Below are 9023 nucleotides of genomic sequence, written 5' to 3' on the forward strand. Positions count from 1 at the left end.
AGTCTTTACGGTAGAGGACATTAACAATATTCCAACTGTGGATAGTCAAGGGGCTATGGGGGGGGCGTGGTGGAGGGGAGGAACTTAACACAATCACAATCACTAAGGAGGTGGTACTCAGTCAGATAACGGGACTAAAGGCAGATAAATCCCCTGGACCTGATAGCTTACATCCTAGGGTCTTAAGAGAAGTAGCGGCAGGGATAGTGGATGCATTGGTTGTAATTTACCAAAATTCCTTGGATTCTGGGGAGGTCCTAGCAGATTGGAAAACTGCAAATGTAATGCCCCTGTTTAAAAAAGGAGGCAGACAAAAAGCAGGAAACTATAGACCAGTTAGCCTAACATCTGTGGTTGGAAAGATGTTGGAGTCCATTATTAAAGAAGCAGTAACAGGACATTCAGAAAAGTAAATTTTGGTCAGGCATAGTCAGCATAGATTTATGAAGGGGAAGTCATGTTTGACAAATTTGCTAGAATTCTTTGAGGATGTAATGAACAGGGTGTATAAAGGGGAACCAGTGGATGTGGTGAATTTGGACTTCCAGAAGGCATTTGACAAGGTGCCACATAAAAGGTTACTGCACAAGATAAAAGTTCACGGGATTGGGGGTAATATATTAACATGGATAGAGGATTGGCTAACGAACAGAAAACAGAGAGTAAGGATAAATGGTTCATTCTCGGGTTGGCTATCAGTAACCAGTGGGGTGCCGCAGGGATCAGTGCTGGGACCCCAACTATTTACAATCTATATTAACGACTTGGAGGAAGGGACCGAGTATAACGTAGCCAAGTTTACTGGCGATACAAAGATGGGAGGAAAAGCAATGTGTGAGGAGGACACAAAAAATCTGCAAAAGGACATAGACAGGCTAAGTGAGTGGGCAAAAATTTGGCAGATGGAGTATAATGTTGGAAAGTGTGAGGTCATGCACTTTGCCAGAAAAAAATCAAAGAGCAAGTTATTATTTAAATGGAGAAAGATTGCAAAGTGCTGCAATACAGCGGTACCTGGGGGTACTTGTGCATGAAACACAAAAGGTTAGTATGCAGGTACAGCAAGTGATCAGGAAGGCCAATGGAATTTTGGCCTTTATTGCAAAGGGGGATGGAGTAGAACAGCAGGGCAGTCTTGCTACAGTTGTACAAGGTATTGGTGAAGCCACACCTGGAATACTGCGTGCAGTTTTGGTTTCCATATTTACAAAAGGATATACTTGCTTTAGAGGCAGTTCAGAGAAGGTTCACAAGATTGATTCCAGAGATGAGGGGGTTGACTTATGAGGAAAGGTTGCGTAGGTTGGGCCTCTACTCATTGGAATTCAGAAGAATGAGAGGTGATCTTATCGAAACATATAAGATTATGACGGGGCTTGACAAGGTGGATGCAGAGAGGATGTTTCCACTGATAGGGGAGACTAGAACTAAACGGCATAATCTTAGAATAAGTGGCCCCCCATTTAAAACTGAGATGAGGAGAAATTTCTTTTCTCAGAGGGTTGTGGATCTGTGGAATTCGCTGATTTAGAGAGCTGTGGAAGCTGGGACATTGAATAAATTTAAGACAGAAATAGACAGTTTCTTAAACGATAAGGGAATAAGGGGTTATGGAGAGCAGGCAGGGAAGTGGACCTGAGTCCATGATCGGATCAGCCATGATCGTATTAAATGGCGGAGCAGCTCGAGGGGCCGTATAGCCAACTCCTGCTCCTATTTCTTATGTTCGAGGGCTGCCTATGATGATGACTATATTTAACTTCTCTTGTTTGCCACAGTTGGACCACTTTTCCTGTGAGTATTTTGTGCCTTAAAGGAATGTATATTGTAAATTATGTATTAAGTCTTTAAATGCTAGCCATTGCTTGTCTACCATCATACCTTTTAATGTAGTTTCCCATTCTACCTTAGCCAACTCTCCCCTCATACGAAACATACAAAAAAATGACGAAAAAATGATGGACAGGTAAAGATCATCTGGTCCATCAAGCCTGTCCCACACAATTGCAAAAGCTTGTGTATCACAACTTATACACTCCTCCCCACCCGAAACGAAGTGATCTCCTGGAAGAGGCAAAAAAACAGTTTAAAAAAAAAACAGGTTAATTTGGTGGGGGGGGAAATCTGCGACCCATCCAACCTATTTAGGTGATCAAAGCTAGACCACGAGATTTCTCTGGCCATTAATTCCCTGCAGTATCTACCTTCTGTAAGAGGTCATCTCTGCTGCAGCCAGAAATAAATCCAGTTTTTGCTTGAAGGGAATCAATGAGTTTGCATCCACCACATGAAAGGGCAACTTGTTCTGAAGGTCTGCTATTCTGTGAAAAAAAACACCTCCCGACATCTAACTTAGATCTAGCCTTATACAACTTAAATTTGTGCCCCCTGGTCCTGCCTAATCTATTTAATTGAAATAAGCTGTCAGCTAGAACACTGTCTATTCCCTTCATTATCTTATAAACGTCAATCATATCCGCCCCCCCCCCCCCCCCAAGTCTACGCTGCTGTAAGGTAAAGAGTCCCAGCTCTTTTAACCTATATTGATAACTAAGATGCTTTAGACTTGGAATTAGTCTAGTGGCCCTCTTCTGCATCTTTTCCAGAACCTCAATATTACCCATCATGTGAGGAGACCAAAACTGGACACAGTATTCCAAGTGGGCCTGACTAAGGTCTTGTACAAGGAAAAAACAGTACGCCTCGTCTTATATTCAATTGTCCTATGGATACACCTCAAGACCCTATTTGCTCTGGCTATCGCTGCATAACATCGCTCATGTACCTTTAAGGATGAATGAACTAGAATGCCCAAATCTCTTTCTATCTCCACCATCTTTAATGCCTTTCTCTGGAGGGTATATGAATGTTGATCATTTGCCCTGCCCACATGCATAACACTGCACTTATCCCAGAGTTGCAATGCGTATTCCACCCACTAAGGGGCAAAATGGACATGATCTTCACTGCGCGACAAATTCAAGAGAAATGCAGGGAACAATCTCTGTACATGACCTTCTTTGACATCACAAAGGTCTTCGACACTGTCAACCTTGAAGGATTATGGAGCGTCCTCTTCAAATTCGGCTGTCCTCAAAAGTTTGTCACATCCTCCGCCTGCTTCATGATGACATGCAAGCCGTGATCCTGACCAACAGATCCACCACAGACCCAATTCACATATGGACCAGGGTGAAGCAAGGTTCTGTCATTGCACTAATGCTCTTCTTGATCTTCCTTGCTGCAATGCTCCATTTCACCGTCAGTAAGCTCCCCAATGAGCTAATCTACAGAACAAACGGGAAATTGTTCAACCTCCGTCGCCTCCAGATCAGATCCAAGATTGTCCCATCCTCTGTCATTGAATTACAGTATGCAGATGATGCTTGCATCTGCGCACACTTGCAGGATGAACTCCAAACCATCGTCAACACGTTCACCGTAGCATATGAGAGCATAGGCCTTACACTAAACAGCCGTAAAACAAAGGTGCTGTACCAACTTACCTCCACCACACAGTACTGCCCCCCAATTATCAAAATCCACGACAAGGCCTTGGACAATGTGGACCAATTTCCATACCTCGGGAGCCTACTGTCAACAAGGGTATACGTCGATGACAAGGTCGAACACTACCTTCAGTGTGCCAGTGCAGCCTTTGGTCAACTAAGGAAGAGAGTGTTTGTGCCGCCAACCCCAGAAACATCGAATACCGGCACAAAACTCATGGTCTACAGAGCAGTAGTGATACCTGCCCTCCTATATGCTTCAGAGACATGGAGTATATATAGCAGGCACATCAAAGCACAGGAGAAGTACCACCAACATTGCCTCCGCAAGATCCTGCAAATCCATTGGCAGGATAGGCGCACCAATGTCAATGTTCTCGCTCAGGCCAACATCCTCAGCATCGAAGCATTGACAATGCTCGATCAGCCTGATGGATGGGCCACATCGTTCGTATGCCCGATATGAGACTCCCAAAACAAGTGCTGTACTCGGAGCTCCAACACGGCAAACGAGCCCCAGATGGATAAAGAAAATGCTTCAAGGACACCCTCAAGGCCTTGAAAAAGTGCAACATCCCCACCAACACCTGGGAATCCCTAGCCCAAGATCGCTCAAAGTGGAAGAGAATAATCCAGGAAGGCACCGAACACCTCGAGTCTCTTTGCCGGGAGCAAGTGGAGACCAATCGCAAACAGCAGAAGGAGTGCACAACAACCGAATAACTCCAACCAAGCAGCCCTTCAACCACTGTCTGCCCAACCTGTGACAGAGACTGTAGTTCTCGCATCGGACTCATCAGTCACCTGAGAACTCATTTTTAGTGTGGAAGCAAGTCATCTTCCACTCCGAGGGACTGCCTAAGAAGAAGACGACATAATTTTCCAATCTTGAACCCAGTCTCCCAACACATTAAATTCTGCCTGAATCAGATGAGCCTCTTCTACAGTTCTAGCATTCGCACAGATCTTGGTATCATCTGCAAATTTGCAAATTGTGTTGCCAACCCCTGAATCCCGATCATTAATAAAAATTGTAAAAAGCAACGGTCCCAACACTGATCCCTGCGGGACACCACTGGTGAACGGTCTCCAACCGAATCCAAATCCATCTGTAACTACTCTTTGCCTGCGTCCTGCCAGCCAATTCTGAATCCAGCTCAATATATTTCCACTAATACCAGAGGCTCTGATCTTATAGAGAAGCCTCTTATGTGGTACCTTGTCAAAAGCTTTTTGGAAATCTAAGTAGACAATGTCAATGCGGAGAGAGTGAGAGAGGGGTGGAGAGATAGGGGCAGAGAGAGAAAGCGAGAGAGGCAGAGAGAGAGGAGCATACTGATCTAGAAAACCATCTTGTATACATTCCATGAATTTGTGCTCTGCACTATTACTGCAAATTTGGTTTGCCCAGTCTATTTAATGCAGCGGATGAACTCCGAAAACATTGGTGGCCATGCCTTCTGTTCCCTAGGCCCTGCCTTCTGTTGCCTAGGCTCTAAGCTCTGGAACTCCCTGCATGAACCTCTACGTCTCTCTACCTCTCTTTCCTCCTTTAAGACGCTCTGTAAAACCTACCTCTATGATCAAGCTTCAGGTCATCTGCTCTAATTTCTCCTTGTGTGGCTCAGTGTCAAATGTGTTGTCTTGTACTACTCCTGTGAAGCGCCTTGGGACGTTTTACTACGTTAAAGGCGCTATATAAATACAACTTGCTGTTTGTAAAAGCTGGAACTGAAGAGTTATTAGGACAAAGCTTTATTTAAGTTTTTAACAACTTTTATTAATATTTGTTAAATATTTTAGCTCTGAACAGTGTTTTTCGATCTCAATATTTAGAGATGCATTGGGGTGTTGAGGGTTATAAGCATTAACAGACAGGCTTTTATAACTCTTTGTGCTGTGGACAAGGTAAATATTCTATTCAATTCGATTTTTAGTTTTTTGAAAACATGAATGATTGTTTGTTTAAAAATGAATTTGTTCACATTTACATGACTTCAAAATAATTATGCCAGAATATATGAATGTTTAAAATATTTCTATGATGTTTAAAATTTTCACATCTGTATGTATGGCATGAGAGGGATCTGGTCGCACGATTTGTCAAAGGCAGATCGTGTTTGACTAATCTAATTGAATTTTTTGATGAAGTAACAGAGAGGGTTGATGAAGGGAATGCAGTGGATGTTGTCTATGTGGATTTTAGGAACGGGCTTGACAAAGTGCCACATAAAAGGCTGGTTAACAAAATTGAGGCTCCTGGAATAGGAGGGTCAGTGTCAGCTTGGATAAGAAATTGGCTTAAGGTCAGAAAACCGAGTTGTGGTGAATGTTGTTTTTCAGACTGGAGGATGGTTGTCAGTGGTGTTCCCCAGGGATCAGTGCCTTTTTTGAAATATATAAATGATTTGGATATTGGAATACAGAGTAAACTTTCAAAATTTAGAGATGTGGCAAACAATGAGGATGATACCAATCGACATAGATAGACTGGCAGAATGGGAAGACAAGTGACAGATGGAATTTAATACAGAGAAGTGTGAGGTAATGCATTTTGGTAGAAGGGATAGTGGGAGTCAATATAAACTTAAAGGCACAGTTCTAAAGAGCGTGGAGAGGCCTGGGGGTTCATGTGCATAGATCTTTGAAGGTGGCAGGACATATTGAGAGAATAGTTAGCAAAACATATGGGATCCTGGGCTTCATAAATAGTGGTATTGAGTAAAAAAGCAGGGAAGTTATGCAGAACCTTTATAAAGCTCTGGTTAGGCCACAACTGGAGTATTGTGTTCAGTTCTGGTCACCACACTTTAGGAAGGATGTGAAGGTACTTGAGAGGATGCAGAGGAAATTTGCCAGAATGGTTCCAGGGATGAGGGATTTTAGCTACAGGGTTAGGTTGGAGAAGCTGGGGTTGTTCTCCTTGGAGCAAAGGAGGTTGAGGGGAGATTTGATAGAGGTGTACAAGATTATGACCAGTTTAGAGGTTTTGGGCAAGAGATACAGTGGGGGGGGAGCAAGAATTCTTTTATGCAGCGAGTGGTTATGACCTGGAACTCGTTGCCTATGAGAATGGTGAAAGCGGAGACGATCAATGATTTCAAAACAAAATTGCATAGGCACTTGAGGGAAATAAACTTGCAGGGCTATGGGGATAAAGCAGGGGAATGGGACTGACTGGATTGCTCTACAGAGCATGGACTCAATGGGCTGGATGGCCTCCTTCTATGTCATTATGACTATGTCTCTCATATCCTGCACACCGCTTACAGTTTTAAACATACAGCTGAACATAGCAACTCTCCTTTCCTTACTCCAATGTCTATGCACCAGACACTGAACTGCCACCACCGATTCCCAGCAAGTGAATTCCCAGCATTCCCTTTCCTCTTGCTCTGACAACTTCTTCACAACAGTCTGTCCTGGCACACTCTCTGGCATTGATTACCATTTTACTCTAAATAGAAATGAAAATTACATTTCAGTTTTTGGTTCATTGTGGCTAAAAGAAACCAGCTGGCTGCTTTGGAGATGAGGAATTGTTCACTAATTGCAATTTCACAGCTCAAATCTGTGAAGTACAGATAAAAGGCTCAATTTTCCCCAGTGATTTGCACCTTTTTTTGGCACGCGTCGCATTTTTTGGAGTAAGTTAAAAAATGTAAGGTTCCCCAATGAATGTGCGCCAGCGTAATTCAGTTAGTTACCATTTTTTTAGGGTTTTTTTTGCGTCATAGGGGGTGTAACCTCATGTCTGCGCCAGTTATTCTCAATTATGGATGTTTGCCCCCAAAAAATTTCTCCAAGGTCGGCGTATCTGACCACTCCCGAAAAGCCTTCTGGTAAGTTAAGAAAAAGCAGCGCACAATGAAAAATCGGCACAGAAAGACGCCATTGTTTGTCAGCGAAGTTTTGGAAGGAGCGAAGAACACTTAAATATGCATAATAAAGATTACATTTTTTTTACCTTAAAACGCAATAAATCGAAGTGTGATGGAATTCTGTAAGTTTTAATTTTTTTTAAACTGACACGCCACCACCGAACGTCTGCAAACAGGGCTCGAGGGTCGGAGGGTCGGCCGGCAGAATCCGATACTCGCCCGGACACAGGGGCTCGAGGTTCGGCTTCAAAAGAAGCCGAGGAGGGGTGGAGGGGACTGTGGAAGGCAATCGGAAGGCATCGGAAGCCTGCATTATGCATCAAATGTAGCCCCAAGGGGTTGGGGCGGGGGGGTGGTAGGGGTGGGGGGTTCCTGATCACTGCGCCTGCTAAGACCTGGGTGTGGTCCATACTGACCTTGTGGGGAGAGAGAACAAAGAATGTTGTCCTGCCTGCCTGCCGTTTTGAGCTTCTTGCAATGGTAAAATTTAATCATGGGGGAAATACTGACAATGCCAATGCCAATACTGACTTATGCAAGCCTTCTGCATTATCGCGCTGCAGAGGAGACAATTGATTCAACGTCATCGCATGAGGAACCTCAGAGCATGTAGGGTGATGGGCAGGTGACCTTACCCACGTCGGGTATATCGAGACAGGCATTCGTGCCTGCACCTGAGTGATGCAGACTATGTCAGAAGGCTGCGTTTCTGCAGAAGAGATGCAACTGAGATCTGTGAGTTAATAAAAGCAGAGTTGCAACCTAGAAGCGTCAGGAAGTCTGCTTTGTCAGTTGAAGTGAAGGTTACAGCTGCACTTTCATTCTATGCATCTGGATCGTTCCAAGCGACAACTGGGGATGTGTGCGCCATTTCTCAACATGCAACATATATTTGTATTCGGCAGGTGACTGCTGCACTATATGCCTGGAGGAATGACTACATAAAGTTCCCCATGACCGCCCAAGCAATGCGTGATAGGGCTGTGGGCTTCTCCAGGATTGCTGGCTTCCCCAAGGTACAGGGCTGCATTGATTGGACCCACGTCGCCTTGCGAGCACCTTTGGAGGATTCCAAGATGTACAGGAACAGAAAAGGCTTCCAATCCATTAATGTGCAGCCCGTGTGTGATGACATGCATGGCATCATGGCAGTTGATGCGAGATACCCTGGGAGCACCCATGATGCGTTCATCCTATGCGAGAGCCTTATATCTGCCATGTTTCAACAGCAGGCAGAAGGGCAGAGCTGGCTGCTGGGAGACAAAGAGTATGGCCTCACCACCAAGCTCATTCCACCCCTACGCAAAACCTGGACGGAAGCTGACTGGGAATACAACATGTTGCACACTGCGACAAGCAGCATCATAGAGAGGACCATTGGCATCTTGAAACAACATTTCTGATGCCTGCACCATTCTGGAGGCTACTTGCAATACTCCCCTGAGATTGTCGGTCAGTTCACTGTTGTGTTTTGCATGCTGCATAACTTAGACATCATGAGAAGCAGCTGGTAGTAAAAGACCCACCTGAGGTGAGAGTGGCTGATGATAATGATGAGGAAGATGCAGATGACAAGGAGGAGGAGAATGAGGACGAGGAAGCTATGCAACTACCTGAACCCGGAGCACGACGG

This window comes from Pristiophorus japonicus, chromosome 3 (assembly GCF_044704955.1).
Source record: "Pristiophorus japonicus isolate sPriJap1 chromosome 3, sPriJap1.hap1, whole genome shotgun sequence".
Taxonomy (NCBI): domain Eukaryota; kingdom Metazoa; phylum Chordata; class Chondrichthyes; family Pristiophoridae; genus Pristiophorus; species Pristiophorus japonicus.